Genomic DNA, 27,896 nt, shown 5'->3' on the forward strand with positions numbered 1-27,896 from the left:
TATTTATGGCTATAGTATCTTCAATGTTGGACAAGTTTCGCTCAGAATCCACCGTATTTACAGTATTTGATAGAAAATCAACTACTGAAGGATGGTAAAGGTCATCTTGAGTATCTTCTTCACAATCCAAAAGAAGAGAACGATGGTGGGAATCATTCCATGGTGCCCCTTCAATTACCATAGCTTGGAGAATTCTTTCATCGGTGACATGCACTCGCGACCAAGGATCTGAAGGAGTACCATATTCTCTAGACCTATCTATCCAAACGCTTGATGAGCGTTGATTTGGATTTGCCCCCCATGCTAGAAATATTGATTGCTATAATATTTCCATTGGGCTCGGGGACAAAACCATCCATGTTGATATCGTTTTCTGAGATCTTTATAGAAGATATCATGTTGCAGGTTCCTATCGACGCTACTTCCGCCAGATTGATTGGAGGTGGAAGAGCGAAAGTTCCCATTAGTATAGGATCTTTTAGTAGACCTACTCCGATATTCTGAAGCGAATGGGGGCTTCCATGGATCATGGGAATGCTTCCTGTAACTTGAGAACCATTGGGGAGGAAATTTTGTTGATCGACGATTGTAATCCCTCCTTGAAAGGGAAATGCAATCTTTCTAAAATAGGTCGACACAACAGCTGCCATGGCATATATCCATGGTCGTCCCAGTAGGATGTTGTCATCAAGATTGCCATCGATGACTTCAACATCTATTTCTACTGTTTTCCCTCCTAGTTCAACTTTCAAGTTATTTAGGATACCATATGGGGTATATGTCCTTCCGTCGAATGCTTTTAATGTTGTCGCAGACTGTGACAAGGTTGGAGATCCTAAAGTTTTCAAGCAGCTCATCGACATAATACATGTAGATGCCCCCTCATCAATAATTGTTCGATGAACAATTTTGTTGAGGGCTTTCACTTGAACAAGGAAAGCTAGTTGAGCTGGTAACTGAGGATCGTATCCTTTGTGGTCGAAGGATACAAGATTGGAATCCTTTGGATCAATCCCACCAATGGCCGATAATAAAGCCTGCCTTTGGGATGGGCAATTTTGTAGTACCTCAAGAGTCGACATAGTGGATGGCGATTGGGCCAAATCTTCCACTATGTTATAATGCTGTGCCGCTCTAGCGCGGGGATTAAATGTCGACTTGTGTACTACTCCCTTTGGCGGTTTTATCGTCAATTCAGGGATGGTGGGTGGTACAACTTCTGTCGAAGTTGTTGTCGAACTACTTGGTTGATCTTTATCCTTGTTGTTCGACAGCTGCGGATTCCCATAATCTTTGTTCCTTATCGATATCAAAGCATCATTTTGCTGTTTTGAAATCGACAACATTAGCACTTGAGACGGGGAAGCATTTCCACTTTCAACCAGATTTGTTCCTGGATTTGGAAACGGATCAGTTAACACTACTGAGGTTTTCGAATTCTTGAAGAATTTCTTAAGCTCAACTCTGTGCAGACATTCTGAGGTCCAGTGATCCTCATCGCATATATAGCATGGAGTTCTTGGTTTCCTATTTCCAGGAGGGTTTGAAGAAGATTTTTCAGGTGATGATTCCTCCTGTTTCTTCTTCTTCCCTTTGCCTTTCTTCTTGCTTCCTGGTTTTTTGGTTTCTTTGCCCTTATCTGTCGATACGACATTTACTTCCGAAGCAAGAAGTTCGTCTTTTGCATTTTGACCTGAAATCTTACGGGCCTTTTTGGATGTAGCCTTTGTCGATTTTGTGTCTGTCGTGCCAATCACGCCATCGCCAGCATGAGAGTCATTGTTTGATTTAGGAGGAGGAGGAGGAATTGAGAATTCCGGTCTAGGGGCGTCAGGGATTTTGTCATACAGCGTGCCGGACTGAGTGTAAATCAAGTCCAGATATTGTGCACGAGCGATCACTTGCTCTTCCGTTACGACTCCCCCCTTTGCCACATCTTCTGTGATGGAAGGCAGTAATGACTTGATAAACCATTCAGCCAAAAGCTGATCGGGGACGTACGTTTTTACCATCCTACGACGACATTGCCACTCATGTATATGATCAGATATGTGAGTGGTCGTTGTCTGTTTGAAGTTGGTAAGAAGTTCTGTTCCCGTTTCGTACCTTATTGGTAATTGAAAATGGGTTAAAAAGGTTGTGGCTAAGGTACTGAAGTTGTCGAATGAAGCTCTAGGCAATTCAATGTACCATTTTGCCACTGGACCCGTTGACGTCCTCTGAAAGAGGTGAAGTCTTATCGAATCATCATTTAGGGTGTTCGATGAACACCATAGATGAAAGGTCATCACGTGATTCGATGGATCTTCACCCGGATTTCCATTAAATTTAGGAATATCTGATGGAAGTTTATGCGGAATCACTGGCCACCAAGGGGCGTAAGCAATTGGATCGTTTGTTAACCGGTTTAAATCAGGTAACTCTAAAGTTGCCACGAATGGTAACTGTTGATTCAGGTTAGGTGAAGCATACCTAGGATATGATGGAATCGCCTGAGCAGTTGGTCTTTGCATACCGGCATAATGCATTTGATGCTGGTATGTTTGGTAAGGTTGGTGGACTTGACCATTGTAAAATGGTTGATTTTGACCGTTTTGAATGTACGGCTGTCCACTGTTCGCAAAGATTTGCTGCTCAGAACCTTGGTATACTTGTTGGAATTGCGGTTGTTGGTATTGCACCAGCCATGGTTGTGAGGCCATGTGCTGTTGCCCGATACTAACCGTTTGACCAAGGTGAGGGGTAATTGTACCCGTCTGGACCTGTGTCGCCCCACTAGTCGGCGATTGTGGTTGAGTCGCAGGGTCAAGGGGTTGTTGCATTACAACCTGAGAAACCTGAGGTTGGCATACAACAGGCAGCGCTTGAACTTGCGACACCGTCACAATAGCTGGCGTAGTCGGGATGTTTGACATAGGTACGCATTGTTGCATCGAATACACAACTCTTGGTTGTTGAGGTAGTATAGGTACCCAACCACTTGAGGTAATTCCAGTATAACCTGAATGCTGTTGTGAACTCCCGTATGGATATCCTCCCGGAGGGGATAATGAAAGGGCATACTGCCCCCCATACGGTGGTAATCCAGAACTCAAGGGAATTGTTTGCCCTTGGGGACCGGACTGCCCAAATTGACCTCCAAATGGATCAATTTGTTGAGACTCAACATAAGAGTTTCTGGATATTATTCCGGATGAACAAACAGGAATGGACCAGACTGTCGAAATAGCCCCTGAGTGGGCTCCTTCTAGCGGTTGAGAGCTAGTCGGGACAGATGGTATGCTGGCGAACATTGTCGGAGTGATAGCAGGAAGTTCTGTCGTCGCTGTGTGAGATGTCACAGTCCTAGATGTTGACGGTTGTTCAGACATTTTTAGTCTATCCAAAAGATTACCTAGCGATTCTACACGAACTTCCGCTGGTGGTAGACTAACTTCTGATGTCGAAGGATATAGAGTGATCCCAAGTCCAAAGTGCGTTGGAGTACTTGTTTGAGGATCTTCTACAATTTCTTCTATTGCAATCAGACCAAGTGGAAGGGGAAGACCGTCAGGTCCGTAAAATATTTCTGGTGCCGAAGAAGGTGTGGAATCAGCAGCGACAGATGTTTGAAGAGTAAGACTCTCCGAACCGGTTGTAGATGGAACTGGTTCGGTAACACAAGTGTTTATTCTCAAACTAGGATCAGTACCACTGTCCTTCTGTGGCTGTTGAACTTCTTCTGTGGAGGCAGGGATTCCAGAAATGTTTGGAGTAACTGGAGTCTCTGATGTCGTTGGAACACTTGTTCTAACTTTGATAGGAGATTTGGAACCGGGTAAACGAGTTCGCTTTGTCCGTACTGGTTTCGATTCCGGAGACAAAAACGGTTGACTCGTAAGCCTCCGCGAATGACGGGGTTTCAATTGACTTTCTTCCACGATTGCGGATTACTCGATCAACTAAAATAAAGGGAAGGTATGTTTCCAAATTAAATGAATTTTAGACGCTTTTGACACAACTTGTTTTTTCAGTTTTTAAGAGTCGAGAAAAAACAAAAGATGACTCTAGTCTCCTTCGATTTTTAATGAGCCTGAAGTGACAAGTGCTCAGATGGACATTTTCCGTTAAGGAGTCTGAAAAGGAATGAAAGGGACTGCTCTGGAGGTCTAGGTAGAGGGAGTACCAAACCAATCGCAAAACTGCAGAATACTTTTTACGGTACGGCAGTCGATCTTCCCGCATGCTGTGTTCGGTGCATTGTGATCAGTAGGGCGGCTGACACGGCTTCCTATGGATAAAGGATTTAAGCCTATAGGGGTCTCCCAATATATACTCAACGGTACGTGGGAGCACCAGTATGTACTGGCACTTATCATCTCAAAGTGGAGGAATCACCCAACCATCAATGAGGACAACAGTTACCAGGCTTTACGACGCTAGAATACGTCTCTACGAGATGTAGATGTAATTCCTAAAATTCAATCTAAAGATGATAAACAAACTTTTATCTCTTTTTCAGCAATGAAAATCCTAGCTACTAAGGGAAAAGAAAGACACAATCTTTTCGCAAAGAGCAAAGAGCACACTGTAAATGCACTTTCCTAAATCAAGCCAAACAAACTGTCAATATGCAAATGCACATGCATGTATTTGTTTTTCACTTTCTTAATATTGATGCTAAAAGAAAGTTGATGTACAAATCTGAATTTGCTTTCAAGCGACAAACACAAACAAGGTTCTTTTCGAAATCAAAAGGTAGAGATGATTACGACACTTTATGATTTTGAAATAAATACTCATTTCGACACTAGAAAGTCACAAATTCAAACCAAAGGCAAAAGTAAAAGCATAATCGACCATCAACAACAAATAAACTTTCTCCTATGATCAAAGTCGACACTTGCGACAGATCTAAATCAAAGGACGACAGTACGACTATTATACTTTTGGCAATGGAAAACTGTAAACGACTCAACAAACACATAAAAACATCTACAGTTCTTTTGTACAAATGAGGCGGAATATCAGTAAGGAAAAGGGGTCTGAAACAGTCATATACTGATCATAGGTTGCAAAAATCAGAGACAAAACTGGAAAAAATGAAGCAAAGAACCTCAGCTGCACAAGGCTAGGCTAATCAACGCACTTCTTACACAGAGAAACTGCATTGCAGCGTAGGTAGCCCTCTCGGGAAGTGCGTTGAAATGCAGAACCTCTTCACAATGCCTGCGCTGGGGCAGAAACGAGAATTCTATCCGGGTTCTGGGTCACAGTTTGCAGTTTAATCTTTGGTTTTTGGCCGAGTAAAAGCAATCAGTAATGCACAATCAGAGGTTGATCTAAGGGGGTCTAAGAGCTATCACAAGGGAAATCAGTTAGTCTATGAATCAGCTGTTCAAATCATAAACAGATCCAGTGAATGGAATAAAGCAACAGATGTCTACTTTGCATTTGTTAATGGCAAATGCAGTTCGATTGCTACTTATAAGTTTATGAAATAAACAACAAGAGATACACAAACAAACTAATTAGACACGATCCCCAGCGGAGTCGCCATTTTGTTATCGGGAAAAGTGTCTATTTAGAACTACTCTATCCCACTAAGGTGTGACAGCTACCTTAGAAACAAACAGAGAAAAATACTTTTGTATTCTTCTTTATGAACTATAAACAAAGAGGAATAGGATGAACCAACCTATGTCTTGCGCTAGTCTTTCGATCCAATCTCTCTCCTATTTGACAGCTTCCAGCTACCTGCTCCCTTACTTGCCCAGCTTCACCATGTACTTGTAAGATCACAGAAGAAGGAAACTATACAAAGACATGGGTTTATATTCATAAATAACTTAGGATCAGATTTAAGTTAACCATACAAATGTAACAAGCATCAATGATACAAAAGCATGGAGAAGAAACTCGAATAGTTTTTTATTGATATACAAGAAGATCCAGGAGGAGTTACAACCAATGATTCCTAACCCAACATCAACCTCTCAGCAAAGAAGTCCCTTCTTCACCCCCAACAAAGCATAGATCACCCAATTCTCTGATATGTATCTCAAAACCAACAGCAATTCCTTACAATGTGCAAAATTCCAGCCTCTGGATCTCTGGGATGAGGGATCCATATATAGATGTATGCAAGGAGGATGAGTCAGCTCATGATTTGATTAGTGGCTTCTCTCTGTCAGTTCTTGCTTCCACTTGGAGACTGAAAACCTCTTACTCATCCTTGGTCGAATTCAGTGAGGCAAGTGTCATTGGAGAAGATTCTGGAAGCTTCCATTGTCTCTCCACCTCGTGGAATGACCCTGCCACTTGTCATTTCCTGCTCAACGCATCCTGGTAGTGCATTTAGGTGCGTTGCAACGCACCTAGCTAGTGGATTTAGGTGCTATGCAACGCACTTGGCTAGTGGAGCAGCTGAAATGATCCTGATTTGACTTATTCTGAGCAGTTTCTGGTGGAGAACTTCTAGGAGAAGCTGTAATTTGTTGACCTTGTTCCTTTAGGGGTTGGAACAACACTTTTAGGGACTTAGGAGCCCTTGGTTTATGGACATTTCATGCTTAGAGCTGTAAGGCACAAAAATGTCTATAACAACAAGTACATGTGATATTATAGGTTTAGGTATAGGTGTTGGTACTAGTATTGGTACAGGTGGTAGTGTAGGTACAGGTGCATAGGGCATGTACTATTTTCTTACAACAAATGGATTGGTAAGGTTCTGAGACATGATATATGTATCTGATAGTAGTGAGCTCAAGAAGGTGGTCTTGACGGAATTTCATGCGAAACCATATTCAGGTCACCCAGGTTATTAGAAGACCCTGACAGAAGTGAAGAGATATTATTATTGACCTAATTTGAAGAGGGATGTAGCAATGTTTGTGGTGAAGTGTTTTGACTGTTAGCGAGTGAAAGAAGGATGTAAACATCCAGGTGGAGTGCTATAGTCGATTGTGATTCCAGAATGGAAATGGAAGGTCATTTCCATGGATTTCATCATAGGGTTGCCGAAGACAGTGAAGCAACATGATTCCATCATGGTCATTGTGGACAGGTTAACAAAGGTTGTACACTTCATTTCGGTGAAGTCTATATTCTCAGCTAGTGATGTGGCACATGTATTCATCAGAGATGTGGTTAGAGTACATGATGTTTCAAAGATGATTGTGTGAGATAGGGATGCAAAGTTCACTACCAAGTTTTGGAAGGTGTTATCTGCAAGTTTGGATACAGAGTTGGCCTTCAACATGGCTTATTATCCACACACACAGAGGGTCAACAAGATATTAGAGGACATGTTGAGGATGTATGTGATGCATCAGTAGTAGAAGTGGGAAGAGTATGTCCTTTTGGTAGAGTCTGTGTACAACAATGGTTATCATGAGTCACTGAGAATGAGTCCTTTTGAGGCATTGTATGGGTGGAGTTGTAACACTCCCATCAGTTGGGGTGATCCGGTTAGCAGGGTATTGATTGGACCAGATATGTTGGGAGACATGGAACAAGAAATGTAGGTGATCAAGAAGAATCTAAAGGCAACATAAGATAGGCTGAAGAGTCATGCAGATAGAAATAGGTTGTTCAAGGAGTTCTAGGTTAGGGAATAGGTGTACTTGCACATCAAACTGAAGAAGATATTGTTGTGGATTAGCTCATATCCCAGGTGTTAGTGTCAGTCTTTCCAGCCTTCCTCCAGTGATCAAATATGCTCTTACAAAGTGGTCTCAAAGTGTCAAGGTCAAATTTTGTCATTTCAGTGAGTCTTCAAACAAAATTTGGTCACTAGGCATTAGGTCTAGGGTTTGCTTTCACTCTTTTCAAAATTGCCCAAATGCCAATCCATGTCATCATTCTGCTGAGTCTATCATCTTTCATAGGGTTCTCATTATCATGCCAGTGTCTAATGAGTCATTTTACACCTTGTTCATGCTTCAGTTGCGCCTAGGTAAGGTCATTTTCCTCTCCTAGTGTTTTGAAGCCAATTTCTCTTGGACGGTCAAATCATCGGCAAAACTTGTATCCTGATGTTCATACACCTTCCCCTATCCTTAAAATACCTTATCAAACACTTCCCATCACTGAGATTCCCCAAATTCCTCATTTTTTCACAAACCCTAGTTTCTTGCTACAACCTGGCAATTTTCTAGGTTGGGCCTGTGTTTTGCCCTTTTGGATCCCTTCCCCTCGCTCGATCTCTGAGATTCCACTTTCCCCTACTTCCTAACATCCCTCCCTACTTCCAAAAATTTCCCCAAGAATTTAGAAGCCCCTTATCCCCTTCATTTCGCTTCATTTCGACAAAATTCCTTGTTTCACACATCGGGATAAGTTTCACTCAAAATATGTTTCAGAGCAATCAAAGATGAATTTTGGAAAACTGAGAGAATTTTTTGTCCACAACATGCCAAAGAAGAAAAACCTCCTTCACTTTTTTGCACAGGTGTCATGGTTTTAGAGAAATGTCAAAAATACAATCGCAAGATCCAAGGAGGTTGGCCAAGGCACTAAAACGACGGAAAAGGCCCGATCCACTCCAAATTTTGGCCAAAGCCTCTTTGAATGAGCATGGTACTTGATTGGGGACTCCCAGCCCAAATTTCAAGAAATTTGGAGAAAATTTTGTCAATTGTGAATTTTTTGTGCCAAACACAGGGTTTTGCCCTCAACGCGTAGTGCGCCGCACGCGACCCTTAAGATGGGCAACTCCATTTCTCAAAAACTCAGCATTTTTGGATTTTTCATGACAAATTACACTTTCTCAGCAATTTCCAAGAGATTCCATCAAGTTTTGAGCCTCCAGAAGGTCAAAAAACAAGCAAAAAATGACTTTCTGCCACTTTTTTGACACACAGGAAGCAGTCTTGGGAGATTGCAATTTTGGAGGGGCAAATGAACACCAAATTGAGAAATTCCACTTGGGTTGGAAAGTAGACATCCAGAACTTTCCAACAAGCCCACGTTTGCCTCATTTGGACACCTGGAAGTGCCTCAAAATCAGATCCAAAGGCGCACGATGCGTTCAAGATCAGGGCGCGACGTGTTGGGCAGTTTTCACAGAAATTCACCTACAGCTCAGCAAAACGAAGTTTTGACTGGATTTGACTTTTTGGAGTAGATTTTGATCTTCCTTGTTGTAAATGATGTAATTTTATGATATTTTGACACTTATTTATCTCTTCTAGAAGATTCACTCATGAGATAGGCAAAAATTTAATGAATGAATTGGTTTCCTAGCTTATAGAGGCAAGTTGTTTTGACTGCCTAGTTTTCAGTGCTCAGTTTAGAATTGGTTGAAACAGCTCCTAGGATAGTGAGCTCGACCCCTATAGGCAAGGAAAGATGTTAGATTGCCTATATTATGTACTTTCTTGGTCATTTTCATGGTTGGACTCTTGAGGGAGAAAGCTTCTATTGTATTACTCATTGTATCTCTGCAATTTTTGGCAAAGGAAGACCAGGGTTTTGCAGTCCTTTTTGGGATTCCTGTGGTTACATTTATTGATGGTGTGTTTCTCTTTGTACTTGTAAGTTTGTTATGTGAATCATCTTCTTACTTTTTCTTCTGCAAATTAGGCAAATGAAGTGTTAAGGTAGAATTCATGGTTGCTATGCTCTGCCTTTAAGTTTGCTTAATATCAATGTTTTCAGCTGTTTAAGGAGAATTCAAGGTGATTGCTTGCTCTCCTTAGCTCCTCACCAGTCATTCTCATCCATCCAAATCTTTCAAAGGCATCAATACAGTCTCCTACCTTGCCCCAAAGAACCCCCTGCGAAAACTGTGTCCAATCCCCGCACCCAAAATTGCCTTTCCCCACTTTTCCACCAAAACCCTAAAAATACCAAATCAAACCTTTTTATCAGTTTACTAGCCTAAAATCAGTGTTCTTTATTGGTTATCTCTGCCCGTTGAAGATCTTTGCCGAGATAGACCGGAGAGAGCCCTCTCCTGCCCCGTAGGGCTAGCTACGAGGCTAAGTGGTTTGATGTTGCCTTGGAGTTTACCTTTTTCAGCCTGAGGTGAAATTTCAAGCACTAACACCAGGCTGACACCGCGGTTTTATGGACCTTCATTGAGAGGATTGGGCCAGTAGCCTATTCACTTGCACTGCCTCTGACAGTAAAATTCCAAGATGTTTTCCATGTATCTTTACTTAAGAAGTATGTTAAAGATGTTGATCATGTGATTGACTAGTCTGTAATGCAGGTGGAACCAGATGGAGAGTTCCAATCGGAGCCTCAATGTATATTACAGAAAAAGGTGATCATGCTATTGAACCGAGGAATTGAGCAAGTTAAAGTGTAATGGAAGAACTTTGGGCCCGATGAAGCTACATGGGAGATGACAGATCAGATGTGGCCACGTATCCTTCCTTGTTTGTCGGTTGAGGTAAATAAACCTTGATATGGAGGTGTAGTAATTGCTTATGGTGGTTGGATATTTTCTTATGGTGGTTTGGTGTTTGCTTATGGTGTTTTGGTATTTTCCTATGATGGTTTGGTATATGCTTTATGGTGGTTCATTAGATGCTTTATGATGGTTGATAATGCTATGTGACATTTTGATATATGCTTATATATGATGTTTAGTATATGCTTTGGTACATGTGTTGATATATGTTTTGATATCTATATTTATGGTGATGTTGCTATATGTACCCACGTTTATGGATGTAAATATCGTAATCAGTTGTGTTATAAAGCTCCACTATGTGGTATGGGTACCATGTCATTATGGTTATGTTATCATGTTATTATGCTTTATGTGGTTATGCATTCATAATGTTATGATGTCATATGAGTTGGAACTCGCTGGGATGATAATTGTAAATACTATAACGAGTTGTGTTATAAAGCTCCACTATGTTGTATGTTGTCTTGTTTTCATGATGTTTTCTCTTCAGCAGATATTTCATTATAAATAGTGCATTGAGCTTTGTTATAAATATCCATAAGAAGTATGTCTTCTTTCAACAGGTTGCTGAGGTATATGTGTGATTGAAAACCCATGACGGTGTACCCCAAGGGAGAGGGTTCTATAAAAACCCTGGTGAAAATTCCATGTAATAAAAGTAAAAAACAATGACCACGTATGAATGGGACACTTTTTCCAAGATGAATGTTGGGAACGACATCCTACGGGCTGTTCATTTGGGTGTTTTAAGGAAATTGGAAAAGACAATGTCTAAGGCTTTGGAGAGGAAAATTGTCATTTTTGGCACAATTATTTATGAAAATAATGGAAATTAGGAGAAAAATAGGTGAAAGTGCATAGGTTTCATGTGAGGGGGAAAATGAAGGAAAATAATGTAACATGAAGAAACTAGAGGCCGCATTCATAAAAAGGCTTATGAGGATCAATTAGAAACATTTTTTTAGATTAACCTTTTGTTAGTTCAGTGTTGGAGCACTCTCATTATTCTCTCTCTCTCTCTCTCATACTCTTGGATACATAGAGTTTTCTTGGGGCACTTTGGCATTGGAGCAAGAAAGGAAACGAAGGCAAGAGGAATCAAAGATCAACTAGGGAAAGGAAAGATCAAGAAACTACATCAGGCTTCATTACAGGTATTGTAACAACCCCAAAATTTATACATGAAACTAACTAGATCAATTATGAGATTTACAATCAACGCATCTCTATTCAACTAATTAGCATTGGATTTTCTAGAAATAGGAGAAAAGACAACTTACCTATAACGATGATATTCCTTACTTGTAATTTCAGAGTTGAACGTTATTTGAATCTTGCTAACCGCAACAAAGTTTTGGGAATGACTTTCCACCCAACTGTAGGTTCAACTTCATATAATCTTTCTACAACTGGCCACCCTTGAGCCCTCAATCAACATACTACTGCCAGATAATCCTTTGTCTCACAACACTTTTCTCCCAAGAGAATGGATGAAGGAATGATCTCTCATCTTCCTCACCGTCTATTAAATAGACCAAACATTGGAAGGGGAACCGCATGCACTCATTCCATGTGTCAACATGCAACTTTTATTTTTCTATTTTAAGTTTTACATAAGTGAAATATACTCTTAATTTATTTCTTTCTTATTTTATTATTTTTTACTTTATGATAACTTTACTTATTTTTACTATTTTTATAGTTCTTTTAGTTAAGACTTTCTTATTTTATTTTACATTTTGTTATCTTTACATACTATTTTATATTTTACTTTTATATATATTAATTATAATCTTACTATTTTATTTATTTGTTATCATTATATTTCTTAATTATTTATTATCTATTTACTATTATTATGTTCTTCTTTTTTATTGTTTATTTATATTTTAATATTATATTATATTATTTATTATTATTTATTATTATTATTATTATTATTAGGGGATATTACATACTCCCCCTCTTTAAGGAACTTCGTCCCGAAGTTAAATTGAATCATTTAACATTTTATTTATTTAGTTATTTATTACTTCATGTTTGCCCTACACCTCTACTGAACTAGTATAACCAATAGGCATCAAAATTTTTCACAACATTCGAGAAATCTCAAGGAATCTCTGTCATTTTTCGCACTTTTAGAACCAGGGATAAGCCTGATCAGTTTGTATCCTAGTCCAAGGTTGGCCCCAAGGCTCACGCCTGACTCAGACTTCATCTACCCCAAGGCAAGCATCTAGTGCGGTACTCAATGACTTCGGGTATCTTGTAAGTTTGGCCCACTCCCTCCACAACTACTAAGGCACACAACCCTAGGCATCGAAGTCCTTACACCCCCACTAGACTTCGGCATCCCAATCCAATACTAGGCACCTAGCCTACAATATCAGGCACTTGGCCTCCTTAAGATGGTCCCATAGCCCCTCAAGAGCTATCCATCAAGATATATACAAGACAAAGGATCCATTGGCATATGTAGTGTTGATTGAGTATGTCCCCAGCACATATGGTGTTACATATTCTCTCTCGTAGGTATGGGCTCCTACGAGATCATTAAATAAACCAACCCTCTCGGCCCATTTGTGGATTTCCTGTCAATCACCATATCTTAACATACATCCAATGCATTAGCTATAACCATAGTATCATAGAAAATAATCCACATGTCAAGTCTTGCATGTCATCATGAGAACATAACAACATTGCTATCACAAAATGCTGCATGTCATAAGTCTATATACAATTACCACATGCTTCACATCATAATATCCTCCTAAGTTATAACATTAACATTCAACATCAAAGACGTATCATCACATAATAAATGAACCACATGTCAATATACCTCATAACATAGCATCATAGTCCCGGTGCATATCATATACATCACGAGTATACAACATCATTATCGTAAAAACTAAGTAAATAAGAACCATGTGTGCATCTTATCCTCATACCATCATATCATGAAACCTCATCCTAACATTATACTCGATGACCCTATTTTGACATAACAATTAACTAAAATCATAACTGAAAGCATAGTGTATGATTTAGATGTATCAATGAAACTTAAACAATATGACGTAATTTAGATGTTTCACAAAAGTATCTATCTAAGCTAAGTTATGCAATCCTATTTGGTTCACCATAAATTAGAAAGATAAGGAAAATCATGATGAATAACATCTTTGTTCTCATAGGTAGCTGACCTAAGGCTATATTGGTCCCATTGAACCTTGACTAGTTTAGCATATTATCAGTTTAGTAAGTTATTTCATATTATATAGTCCCTTTTTAATTTCCATAGTTAGGTCTTTATCATCAAACCTCAATAAACACTTTAGATACATAATAACATCTTTGTCCTCACAGGTAGCTAACCTAAGGATATATTGGTCCCATTGAACCTTGACTAGTTTAGCATATTATCAGTCTAGTATGTTATTTCATATTATATAGTCTCTTTTTAATGTCCATAGTTATGTCTTTATCATCAAACCTGAATAAACACTTGAGATACATCTTGAGTCCTTCCACACAAATACATGTATTCAACAAAGATCATTATCTTCATATGTGACATAATGAATGTATCAAGGGTGATATCTCACTAGTTATATTGATTATAAGTTGCTTCAATATCTTTCATGGTTATTCCCAAATATGAATTCATATGCTTCTTTTCTGTGACATAACTTGCTTCTTTCCTACACTTATCATATGTTTTAAAATCATTAGTTCTATTTTTGGAATTTTCTCTTAAGAATTGAAATCATCCATTCTCCCCCTCTTCGACAGGTTATGTCCTCAAAGCAAGATCAATCATCAAACTAAGAATATTTCCCATAATCATCATTAATCCATCATAGATACTACATCATGTTTGATATCAAACGTATCACCTTGCCTAAATGACCATACTATTATAGAACACTGAAAGATGCAACTCATGTTCTTCTTCCAATTGGCATTTTTGGTTAATCCAACTCCATGACATAAATATATATTTTTGTATATTCGCAAGTAAGACATTTTTAAACTTTAAAACATGTGAACACGAGACTCTTTCTTGTTATTATGTTATGTGTCTAAAACTACCTTAGAGCAATTATGCAAATGGACTTGTTAACTATAATTCTATCCAAAAACCATCATAATCGATATTTGATTACTAATGTTAGTTGTCCTAACAATTAATGCATGTTATATTCTCATATTCACCATTGCAATATAAAATCGTAAATAAACACCACCACCAAAATAGGTATTTTCTACTGTAAAAATAAATTTGCATTATAATTTAATATATCCATAATAAATACAAGTAAAAATCTTTTCAAAATATTAAATTGAATCTACTTATTTCTATTAATATATTTATAAATTTACAAAATGCATCACAAACATCATCTTCTCTTATTAAAATATAACTATACATCATATCTTAAATAAAAAAAAAGTATACCTTCATCATTATTTAAATTTATTTAATTATAAATAGTATTTCATATTACACTAATATCATATATTACATTTTATATATTATATTAATTGATAACTTTTTCTCTCATATATATATATATAAAAAGAATTAAAATATTACTCAATACAAATTACTAAACCTTTTTCCGTTTAAACGAATATTAATTCAAATTTAATATTTTTAATTTTGAGTAAAAATGTAATGCATTTCTATTAAATATCTGAAAGTGAATAATAATAAAAATCGGATAAACTGTGTGAAGACAATTATAATCCCAAATATGATGAACATAAATACAGAAAAAAGTTCAATGTATTAACATATAAATACTAAAATATATATAAAAACAATAAAATCTAAATAAATAAATGGGATATATTACTCCAACGGTCCCAGGCAACCCATCCTCGACCAGGAAAAAAAAGAGATAAATACAAAGAACATCCACCAGCGAAAAGAAACGCTACACGCTGGATGATATAATTTTTTTTTTATAACGGAAAAAGCTTAATGGTAATTATTTGCAAGGTTGTTAAAAGTTTATGATATATTGTTTTTGATACCAGAAAAATCTTAATGTTAATTATTTGCAAGTATCTAACTTTTACTATCAGTTCAAAAAGGAAAAGAAGGGAAGTTAAACGCAAAAATAAGTATCCCACTTAATTATATTTGTTGCTAGTAATTTTTAGTTAACATACATAAATAAAATAAAATGATGGGAAGATTAATGTTTTTAAAATAGAAGGAGAAGATAGTTGTTTCGGTATGGTAGTGGAGTCTCATCAACCTAAGAGTTAGAATTTTTAAACAATTAATTTAATTTATTATTTTTATTTATTTATTAAATAAAGTTCAATATTCTCACAATTATTTAAATGAATATGGGAGTATGAATTAGAATCATTATTTAATATATATATATATATATAAATAAATAAATAAAGTTCAATATTCTCACAATTATTTAAAATGAATATGGGAGTATGAATTAGAATCGTTATTTTATTTATCTAGGATAACTCTAATTAACTATTTTCTTAAACATTTTTTTGTTTTTTTGGTTATAAATGTAAGATTAACAAAATATATATTTCACATTAAAAACTATTGATAAATTTAATTAAGTATTTTTTTTCCCAAATTTATAACAAATTTAATTAAATGTCTTTTCAACTTTTTACTTATAGGTCATGTAGAGTTGAAACTTTGCTCTGATATCATATGTAACAATCTCGAAATTTAAACATGCAATTAATTAGATCAATTATGTGATTTATAATTAACACATCTCTATTCAACTAATTAGCATAGAATTTTTTTAGAGATAGGAGCAAAGACAATTTACTAGTAGCGATGATATAACTTTGCTCTGATATCATATGTAACAACCCCGAAATTTAAACATGCAATTAATTAGATCAATTATGCGATTTATATTTAACACATCTCTATTCAACTAATTAGCATAGAATTTTTTTAGAGATAGAAGTAAAGACAATTTACTAGTAGCGATGATATTCCTTACTTGTAATTTCAGCTTTGAACGCTTTTTGAATCTTGTTAATCACAACAAAGTTTTGGGGACAACTCTCCACCCAACCGTAGGCTCAGCTGCATATAATTTTTCGACAACTAGCCACCCCCGAGCCCTCAATCAACGTACTACTACTAGTGAATCCTTTGTCTCACAACACTTTTCTTTCTCGAGAATGGATGAAGGAATGATTTCTCATCTTCATCACCATCTATTAAATAGACCAAACATTGGAAGGGGAACCACATGCACACATTCCATGTGTCAACATGCAACTTTTAATTTTTTTTATTTGAAGTTTTACTTAAGTTAAATTTTCTCTTAATTTATTTATTTCTTATTTTATTCTTTTTATTTTTTGATAACTTTACTTATTTTTATTATTTCTATAGTTCTTGTAGTTAACCTTTGTTATTTTTCTTACTTTTTGTTAACTTTACTTAATATTTTATATTTTACTTTTATATATACTTATTTAGAACTTTACTATTTTATTTTTTGTTATTATATCTCTTCATTATTTATTATCTATTTACTGTTATTATCTTTTTTTATTGTTTATTATTTATTTGCTTATATTTTAATATTATATAATATTATTTATTATTATTATTATTATTATGAGACATTACAAGTATCGACTTGCATGTGTATTTTTCTTGATAGATTTGGCATGCATAGGATTGCATGTGTTTCTTTTCTACCATGGCATGGGTTTTTCTAGATGTGACAATATTTTTAGCCTAGACTTTCTATATCTTGATAGCTTTGATGAGATGGGTTCAATCATTTAGTTTATATGGGATGGGTAGATTGGATTCGAAGCTGAGTGGGGGTGGATCTCTGAATTGACAAAAAAATGGTGTAGTGGTCACTGAAATGGTCTGAGGATGCATGAAGCCACTGACCTAATAACCCCTCAACCAGACTATGGGTTGTGGTAAAGCCAGATTCTTTGCCTTGGCCTGGGAATGCTTGCCAGTGAATCACAGGGTATACGATAAAGTCAAGAGGTGGATTTTCTCTCTGTTGGGCCTAGTTATTCTAGGATGGAATGCATGGTAAAGCCTAGAGAGTATGCCTCAGTGTAGGGCTATTGATCCTTGGATCAGACTATGGATGCACGGTAAATCCTGAGAGACTAAGAGGCACTCATATTCCTCATGGTGTAGGTGAAGAACTTCGGTGGCATCCACATTGGTTGGTGTTTTGGATGTTTTCTATGAGTCCCACATTCATCCTTGGAATATGGCACGGGGGTGTTTGGCTGAAGAGAGAATTGGCTCAGCCAATCAATGGTCAGGTGGAATGTGATAGTCCCATCACCGGTTGGTTCATTGCATTGATTAATGAGAAATTCATTCCATTGATTTTGATGTGTAAATTTACTGGTGTATATGTGGATTTTGATGGTTGATATGTTTATTGTATTTCTATTCATATTATTTTGGTTATATGTACATTTCATGATAGTAGCTATGTATGTCTCTTAGCATGTTTTTACTTATATGTGAATGGATAATGTGTCTATGACCTAACAGATGAATAAGCAGCAAATGACATGAGGGAACAATGGTTCATAGCGATTCTAAGATAAGTATGAGATTCCTACAGTTAGTTTTGTTGTTTACACCTGTAGATTACATGTTGACAATATGTTTGATGAAATTCATGTCATGGTTAGTGGGGGCCTGGATAAGGGCTTGTTGAGTTTATTACTTTTTCTCCATTGTTTCCTTATACTTTATCTGATTTTGAGCTATCGTTCCATTCGGGGTAGTGGCTTGGGCTTTGGGCCTAAAAAATTGGTTTAATTCCCTGGGTTGCTGGCACAGAATTGGAAATTTTGGTCCACAATCACTGGAAGGCATGCTTATGAGAGCAACTTCAGGTCTCTGGTCAACCTCTTTCCCATAGCATGAGAGCGACTATGGACTAAGAGGTGCAGAACAATAATGGGACCCGTGGACATGTTGTTTGAGTGGCTAACCTGTCTCCTAATGGTTTTGCTAATGATGTTGGATGACTGTGTTGGACGTTTTGTCGATTCAACTTCCTTAAGGTCACATAGGAGGTCAAATCTGATCATAGTAGCCTCTCATCTCATTTTTACCCCGGTTGGCATGGTTACTTGGGTGGATGTGAGAGGAGGGTGTTACATAAACTTTCAACTCAATTATGGTGTAGATAGTTGATTATCTTAGAATATAGGTGGGCATAATGGTTGACCTTTTCAGTCATGCCTAAGGTTCAACATAATTTTTCATTATTGAACATAGTTGACTATGATTTTTCATCATTTTAATTGTTTTAAATATAAAATTTCCCATTCTTCATAGTTGAATATATATATATATATATATATATATATATATATATATATATATATATATATATATATATATGTCTATTTGGGTAATTTAATTGGTGTCATATCATGAAGTAATACGTAAATCATGAGACTTGAAGTTCAAACTTCTTGTGGCTAAATCAAGCCAAGAAAAAGTATAAAAATAATTGAAAATAAGATTATGTTAAATTAATTAAATAAATGACAATGCACGAAATTAAGAAGGTTAGATGAAGAATTATTAATACAAAATTTAATTATCATTTTATTCATGATTACATTGTTTCTTCCTTGTGCCTCGCATGCAAATTGTAGGATGACAAAACAAGAACCTAGAAACCAAAACCAATAGCAAAATTCAATAGCCTTTTAATAAGATAAGCTATGTTAATAATACGTTTTGAAAATATATGTTAATCATAGGATTAATTCTTAATTAGTTTTTTTAATAAATGCTAATATGTGTAGAGAGGTAAGATATGTAAAGGGGGAGCATATGCAGAGCTTTAGAAATGAGGGAACAAAGGTTTTTCCACACATATCCCTTTTCACACATTCTTCCAATTTGCTGAAATGGATAATGGTTATGGAGCCATGTAGGCCTTCTTAATTTGTTTACAACTAGTAAATAATATTAAGCACTCAAATGATGTCTTTGATTCACAAAATAAATTCCTAAAATAATATTTTATAATATCGATAAATATGATCTTCTTGCTTTGTTAAGAGGCAGTAATCATTACACAATATGATACAGTAAATGTTATTAGGCTTTGGAACGATGTCTTGACTATGTATCGATTCATTGAATAAATACTTACATTTATGAGGAAGAGAGTTTTTGTTGGTGATAGAATTAAACATTAATTAATATTTTTATATCACTTTATCCTTTTGATTCAGTTTCCGGAGAATCCACAGTATGAACATTTTTATTCCAACGTTTCAAATCCCAACTGGGATCCATCATCAGGGCTTATGAATGATGATAAAAGAAGAGCCGCTAGGAAGGAAATAAATAATAGTGAGGAAAATAAATTTTAGAATAAGCAGAAGTCGGCTGAAAATTAATTATTAATTTTATTAATTTATTAATTAATAATTCATTCAATTATTTTATTTATTTTATTTTATTTTAATCTTAGAGTTTTATATATTAATTTTATTTACAGGTGAGTTAATAAATTAATTTAAAATTCAAATCCTAAAGGTAGAACTAATAATAATTTTAATATATGCTAAATTTTTTTATTTTATTTTATTTATTTAATTTAATTTTTAATTTCATTTTATTTATTCATTTAATTATTTATTGAATTATTTAATTATGATTCAAAAAGGGGAAAAAACTTAATTATTCTTATATAATGGTATTAATTATTCTTATCCTTGCCACAGAAGGTTTATTGAATATATATAACATTTTGCCAAAATGTTGTTGGAAAATGAAGCAATGTGCAAAAAAAGTGTGCGAAGGGGGTCCACACATCATTTCAATTTGTAGTGACGAATACTAGTTGCAGAGACCTATGAATCTTCTTGACTTGTTTACAAATATTTATTATTATGAAGTACTTGAATGATGTGATTTTTGCACATTGATTTTTCGAATAAATTCCGAAAATACTATTCTAGAATATCGATAGATATGATTTTATTGATATGTTTACAACCAAAAATCATTACACAATGCATCAGAGTAAATTATATTAAGCACTCAAGTGATGGTTTTGATTGTGCATCGATTTGTTGAATAGATATTAATAGTATGAATAAGCCTTAATTTTTTAATGTTGAGTGAGGAGTTGTTTTCACTGTGGTCAATATCTCTCACTATAGAGTCCCACATCTTCACAAATATTTTTGTCTCAACATAATTTTCCCATGTATGGCTTCCTTTCACTCATCATTTTTCACATGTTTTGGTACTAAATGCTTTAAATAGTTTTCATGTCACCTGTTGTCATTAAAAATACTTCTTGATATAATATTTAGTTAAAGTATAATTAATGCTCTGATTGCAATGATTCACTTGGTATATGGTGAGTTTTTTTAGTTGTTGACATGTACAAATGATACAAATAACATGTTTGTGTTTGAAGTTGTAACAATGACATGTGTTAATCAGATAAAAACCTGCACTAATTCTTCGGTTAAGTGAAAATTTGTCATCTTACAAATTTTATTAGGCATTTCTTTGGGTGATATGTCATTGTACAAAGTGTGAAAGTGCAGATGAAACTTTCATTGTGCTTCTTTTTCATTCCACACAACCTTAATCAATTAATTAGTGGTTAAGGCAAGGACTATGTTGCATTGCAACTATTAATCTTATCTTTATACCATTTAGTGAGGAAGAGGCCCAAACTCTGAAAAGGTAAATGATAAGAACATCCTTGACCATTACATCATCTCGAAAGGGTGAGTATTAATACATATAATATATTTACCATATTTTGAAGGTATATGTTAAAATGTTAGAGAATACTTTTTCATGTTAATTGAAATCATAAAGTTTAGTTAGCTATTAGGTTTGGTTATTTTTATAAAACTAAATTTAGCTAAAGTCGTGTATGTGTCATGTATGTGAATTTGGGTTAGCATGTTTATTCTTAGTGGTTTTGATTCTTTATAATCTTGTAACTTCAAGAAATTGAATGAAACAATTCACTAAATAGTAGTTCATATTTGAGCATCTTATTTTGTTATTTCCTCCTTTGTCCATCTATCAAATTGGTATTAAAGCTAGAAAATCCAAGAAGATTAGGATTTGAAGAATCCACTGACTATTAAGGAATTAACACCCATTGTTCGTTGAGCATTGGTTTGTAGAGTTGCAATAGTTTTCATTTGGGAGATTTGATTGGGCATTGGCCTACATAGCCACCCACCATATTTAATAGGTGTCTTGAGACTAGGCCACTAAAGATGCATTCGAGAAAAGATGAAAATCGAGGTTTTAAGGAGACATTGTTGTGATCTTTCGCCATGGTGGATTGACCAAAGGAAGATCCATTGTGAATAACTACTTACATTAGAGCCATGGAATTGGAGGAGCTAGAGTATCTGATATTTTGTAGAACCACCCAAAGAGGAAATACACTATTCATTATTATGAGTTGTAGGATCCCTGAGCAATATTCACTGAGAGCTACCACAACAATTATTGTTTGAGCAAGAGAACCAATATTGTGCCATTTGCACAACCATTGTTGATACCAGTATGAAAAATCGTCATTGTCATTTTTGTTTGGGATTCCTGATTAGCCACTAGCTTGTAGAGACGCCATATTAGAAAGGTGTCATGAGTGTAGGTTTTAACCCCGTATAGAAATTACCTCCATAAGAATTCTAAAACATAGAAAATAAACAATGTGAAAGCATAACACATAAAACAAATATACACAAATATTTTCCCCTAGATCTTAAAAACGGGACTACCAGCTTAATTTTTCATTATGTTCCTTTCAATGTTACAATACATATTTATACATTCCAAAGCATCCAATACCATGGACTGAAAACCATCGCGTCCAAAACCATGGAACGAAAACCATCGCATCCAAAACCATGTGCAAAAATCATGCACAAAACCATAGGTAGGTCTGCCCAACCTAACATACGGTCCAAAAACAAAATTTTTTGCGGCACTGCCCCTTACCCCATAGAGGGGGGCTACCCGCACCCCTCAAACCCCCTGTGACCCCCTTTCTACATAATCGATGAAACCAAGGCGGGGGCTCTGCGCCCCCCCTCTAACCCCCTGGTTAACTACGCGGGCTAGTCGTGGAAAGAATATAACACAACCCAACATTCTCCCACTTGTTGTTTTCTTTCCTCAGGGGGAAAAAAGAGAGCTTAGTCATTTATCCAACCCTACAATGCCCATTGTTTCTCTACACCAAGAGAACTTCTCAGAGCTCACAAATTTTTTCAATGCATCTGCAGTATTCTTTAAAGTGTCCACCTTTACCAGCAACACCTTTCTTTCTTCTATCATATCCCTCACAAAGTGACACTGAACATCAAGGTGCTTTGTCTCTTAATGATATGTAGGGTTCTTTGCCAAGAAAATTGCACTTTGGTTGTCACTGTCTATCCTTATAGCTCCCTGTACTAACCCCATACTTGAGCACAATCTCTGCAACCAAACTGCTTCCTTGCTTGCGAGAGTGGTTGCCATGTATTTTGCCTCTGTAGTTATAGTGCCACTACAGATTGTTTCTTACTCATCCAACTGATTTCACGTCCAAATAGGTTAAATACATACCCACTTGTAGATCTTCTCTGATCCAGATCTCCAGCCCAGTCTGCATTAACAAAGCCATGAATATCCAACACTCTGTTTAATCCTAGTCTTCCTTAGTAGCACAAACCATAATCACTAGTGCCAAGCAAATACCTGAAAACCAGCTTCACTGATGTCCACTGCTCCTTCCCTGGTTTTGACATAAACCTGATCAATACTTCCACTGCATGTGCAATGTCTAGTCTAGTACAGACCATTGCATACATCAGCCTACTAGCTGCATTTGCATATGGAACATGGGACATGTCCTCTTCCTCTTCTTGTGTCTTGGGACACTGTTAAACAGATAACCTCACACCTATAGGAATAGGAACCTTCACCGGTTTATTATCTTGCATATTAAACCTCTGCAATATTGTCTCGACATACTTCCTCTGGTTTAACCAGAGCTTTCTCTTTGCCCATTCTCTTTTAATTTCCATGCCCAAAATATAGCTTGCAGTACCAAGATCTTTCATGTCGAATTTGGAGGACAATTGGGTCTTCAAATCCTGGATAATTTCTTTGTCATTTCCAACCAACAACATATCATCCACATGCAAGACCATATAAATAACAAAGTCACCAATTAATTTAAAATACACATAGAGATTTTCTTTGCTTCTAGTGAAGCCAAGTCCCCGTATAAATGTATCAAATTTTTGATACCACATCCTTGGTGACTGTTTTAACCCATATGGAGACTTCTTTAACTTGCATACCATTTATTTCTCACCCTTCATCGCAAAATCTTCAGGTTGCTTCATGTAGATCTCCCCTTCCAGATCCTTGTGAAGAAATGTTGTCTTCACATCCATCAGTTCTACCTCAAAATCAAAAGCAACAGCAACAGATAAAAGTAATCTAATAGAAGCTACCATGGCAATAGGAGAAAAAGTATCACCAAAATCAATTCCCAGAACCTGGGAATAACCTTTTGCTACCAGCTAAACTTTGCATTTCTCCACCTTTCCTTCTGCATTTGTCTTCTTTTTTAATACCCATTTGTTGTCAATGGGTTTCCTTCCATCTGGCAACTCCACCAGATCCCAAGCCTCATTTTTGTGCAAAGATGCCATTTCATCAACCATGGCCTCTTTCCAGAGTTTTCCATCATCTGAATCTACTGCTTCTTTCACAGTTCTGGGATCATCATCAGTAACAGATAAAGCAAAATTTGAACATAAAGTAGATGGACTATAACTTTCTGACTACCTTCTTTCTCAAATTGATCTTCTCACACCCAGAGTTTGTGGCTCTTCATATTCTAAATCCTCCTCTACTGTAGAGTATGATTCTTCCTCCTTAAGCTCAAAAGCTATCTTCTCAAGTTCCTTTGGTTGGACTTCATGTTTAATAACATATTTCACCTCTCTGAACACCACATCTTGGCTGTACACAACCTTCCTTGTTACTGGGTTCCAAATCTTATAACCCTTTAAACCATCCTTATACCCAATAAAGATGCACTTTTCGGATTTACTATCCAACTTGGTTCTTTTCTCCTTTGGAACATGTACATATTCATCACATCTAAATACCCTCGGATGTGAAAGAGAGGGTTTCTTACGAGTCCATACCTCTTATGGAGTCTTATCCTCCAATGCTAATGAAGATGATCTGTTGACCAGGTAACATGTTGTCTCCACCGCCTCTGCCCAGAATTCTTGTCCTAACTGGGCACCATTGAGCATGCTTCTTGCACTTTCCATCAATGTATTGTTCATTCTTTCTGTAACTCCATTTTGCTCAGGTGTGTATGGAGTAATCTTCTGTTGTGCTATACCACACTTCTTTCAAAATTCTTCAAATTCCTTGCTGCAAAACTCTCCATTGTTATCTATTCTCAACACCTTTATCTTCTTCTCTGTCTGGTTTTCCATCAGAGCCTTAAATTCCTTAAACCTATTAAAGACTTCAGATTTCTTGTTAAGAAAATATATACATGTATTCCTTGAGAAGTCATCTATAAATGATGCATAGTACATAGACTGACCCAGTGATAGAACTTTCATAGGTACAAACACATCACTGTGCACAAGTTCTAATATATGTTTTGCCCTCTTACCAGAAAAGGGGAGACTCACCTGATTCTGCTTCCCATATACACAATTTTCACAGAAATCAAAATCCAGAGAGCTATTACTCATACCTTCTACCATACCTTTACCATGAAGTATTCGAAGGCCCTTCTCTCCAATATGTCCAAGCCATTGATGCCATAGCATGGTCTTCTCTCCAAAGACCACTAGATTTTCTGCTCCACTTTCAGGAACCACAGAAATATTGCACCCATCAATAACAATGCTACCTTGCATCCTGTACAGAGTTCCAATCTGAACACCCCACACCAATACCAATGCTCCCCAAACCATTTTGTAGGTATCCTTCTTGAATAATGTTTTACACCTGCATCATCTAGCTTGCTTACGGAAATCAGATTTCTGGCCAATCCAGGAATATGCAGAACACCTGAAAGTGTTCTAACCCTTCCACCTTCCATCTTCATCTTTACTTTTCTATGACACAACCCTCCAGGCTTTAACATATATCTCTTCATTCACCGACAGCCTAACCAAGGGAAACCACCTCTAGGCTTTGCCATATATCCCGCCATTAACCAGTCGAGGACTCCTAGGCTCACTGAGGCACACACGACCCGGATTTACCAAAACCCATAGTCTGGTTTAGAGGTCACTAGGCTAGTGGATTTACTGCAATCCACATTCTAGTTCAGGGATCACTAGGCCATGTGTTTTTCTTTTAGAGATCCAACTCACTCAACTTTGAATCCATCTAGCAATCCAGCTTAGCCAAAACATGAGAACCCCATCACACCATGGCTATTTGAAAATGGAAAGGCTAGGCTAAAAACACTGTCACACCTAGAAAAACCCATGCCATAATAGTAAGAACCACATGCAATACCTTGCATGCCAAATATAGTAGGGAAATCACACATGCAAATTGATACTTGAAAATAATCCTGTTGTAGCTACTTGATCTTGGTCTTCCTTGCTTGCATTGTTTTTCCTTTCTTGATCCAATGCCAAATTTCTCCAAGAAAACTTTGTATCCAAGAATGAGAGAGAGAGAATAGTGAGAGAGCTCCAAAGCTAAACTAACAAAATTCTATGTACTGATCCTCAAAAACCTTTTTATAAATGAGGCCTCTATTTTCTTCATTTTCCATTATTTTCCTTAAATTTACTCCTCACATGAAACCTGTCACTTTTCACCTTCCTTTTCTGCTAATTTCCTTTATTTTCATAAATAGATGTGCCAAAAATGCCATTCTACCTTTCCAAGCCTTTGCCATTGCGTTTCCAAATTTCCTTAGCCATAATAAACCTTATAAACACCCACTAGGATGTTTTTCCCATCATTCAACTTAGAATATGTGTCCCATGACCATGGTCTTATATTTTTATATTGACATGGATTTTTAACTAGGGTTGTTACAGAACCCTCCCCCTTGAGGGAACATTGTCCTCGGTGTTCAATGACACCTATAACCAACAAGAACGTTGAGAAAAAAGCATACTACCCATGCAACTTTATAACATAACTCATTGTAGTATTTATAATGACCACCGCTGAAACACGCCAGACCTCACTGGATCTTTATAATACATCTCATTACGGTATTTACAATAATAACCACATATACACACATACACATTTGTTTCAACTATCAGATAATTATACTGTCTATGGAGCTTTAAAAATCTAGCTCGATACAATATTTACAATAATACACACATATACACATATGAATATTTTATCAACCAACAAATAAAAGGAAACAATGCCTCCATCCATAACAAGGCAATCTAGAGGCTCACAATTCCACCCTCAAAGTAATACCAGGATTCACCTCCTTCCTAGGAAGTCCATAATCCACTACAAAATTCAAATTTGCATCCAATGTCCAGCTTTATAATCCTACTCGACTTATCCTCTTAGTGAACAATTACCAACTAATTGTTCTAAGGCACACTCCCAATGTGCATTTGATTCCATCTGGCAATGCTAATGACCAAAACAAATCCATCCCCAACCTTCCCTTCTTTGCTACACAATCCCTTGGGAAATCTGGTGACCCTCTTCCATGAAGTCAGACACCTTCCAAGTTCCACTGGCATCACCATCCGGGTAGTCCATCTCTTGGCAAGGTTTCCTCGCATCAGAAGGTCCAAAAACCAAGGTATATCCCCACCTTAAAACCATCATATTGGTCATAACATGCTCATGGAAATCAATGGACATTATTGGGTACTAGTTTCCCACAGTGGCCTTGCTCCTGCATGCTTTACGAGCATACTGCTTCCTCTTCCAATTTCTTTTGTTGTTGTTGTTAATGCTAGTTGTACGTTTCAACCACCCAACTGGGAATTTCATGTTTTCCTGTACCAAGAACATAATCTCCATTATATTTAAAATAAATTGAAATAAATTCACATCATACCTCATCAATAAGGTACACTTGCAATCCTATTTACTTCCTATCACAACAAGTCAAACTAACTGTTTGATCAAATCATCATGTATAAACATATCACATCTGGTTAGCTCAAGCTCAACCATCATAAATTAAAATCTTGAATCACATAAAATCATCATAAACCATAATCATATATCAAATGTAACTATCACAAGTCAGAATCATATATCACATGCATAATAAAACTAAAATAAAGTACTCATACTTATCTTTTAATCAATTCTTAGCTTCTACTTTTGTCCTTATTCTGTACGCATACCGGATTGGTTGCCACACTCGACAAACACCTAGTGTCTTCTCCTCAACCACGTGCAAATACACATAGTGTG

The sequence above is a fragment of the Pinus tabuliformis genome, chromosome 3_2 (assembly GCF_031772625.1).
Source record: "Pinus tabuliformis cultivar Carrire ecotype Pingquan chromosome 3_2, CPIR1, whole genome shotgun sequence".
Taxonomy (NCBI): Eukaryota; Viridiplantae; Streptophyta; class Pinopsida; order Pinales; family Pinaceae; genus Pinus; species Pinus tabuliformis.